This window comes from Bison bison, unplaced genomic scaffold (assembly GCF_000754665.1).
Source record: "Bison bison bison isolate TAMUID 2011002044 unplaced genomic scaffold, Bison_UMD1.0 scf7180017864358, whole genome shotgun sequence".
NCBI classification, from domain to species: Eukaryota; Metazoa; Chordata; class Mammalia; order Artiodactyla; family Bovidae; genus Bison; species Bison bison.
The window spans coordinates 963,047-963,837 of NW_011494930.1; positions in this window are offsets into that span (position 1 = coordinate 963,047).

Genomic DNA, 791 nt, shown 5'->3' on the forward strand with positions numbered 1-791 from the left:
ACAGTTTATTGTGATCCACACAGTCAAAGGCTTTGGCATAGTCAATAAAGCAGAAATAGATGTTTTTCTGGAACTCTCTTGCTTTTTCCATGATCCAATGGATGTTGGCAATTTGATCTCTGGTTCCTGTGCCTTTTCTAAGACCAGCTTGAACATCTGGAAGTTCATGGTTCACATATTGCTGAAGCCTGGCTTGGAGAATTTTGAGCATTACTTTACTAGCATGTGAGATGAGTGCAATTGTGCAGTAGTTTGAGCATTCTTTGGCATTGCCTCTCTTTGGGATTGAGATGAAAACTGAACTTTTCCAGTCCTGTGGCCACTTCTGAGTTTTCCAAATTTGCTGGCATATTAAATGCAGCACTTTCACAGCATCATCTTTCAGGATTTGAAGTAGCTCAACTGGAATTTCATCAGCTCCTCTAGCTTTGTTCGTAGTGATGCTTTCTAAGGCCCACTTGACTTCACATTCCAGGATGTCTGGTTCTAGATGAGTGATCACACCATCATGATTATCTTCATCATGAAGATCTTTTTTGTACAGTTCTTCTGTGTATTCCTGCCACCTCTTCTTAATATCTTCTGCTTTTGTTAGGTCCATACCATATCTGTGTTTTATCGAGCCCATCTTTGCATGAAATGTTCCCTTGGTATCTCTAATTTTCTTGACGGGATCTCTAGTCATTTCCATTCTGTTGTTTTCCTCTATTTCTTTGCATTGATCGCTGAGGAAGGCTTTCTTATCTCTTCTTGCTATTCTTTGGAACTCTGCATTCAGATGTTTATATCTT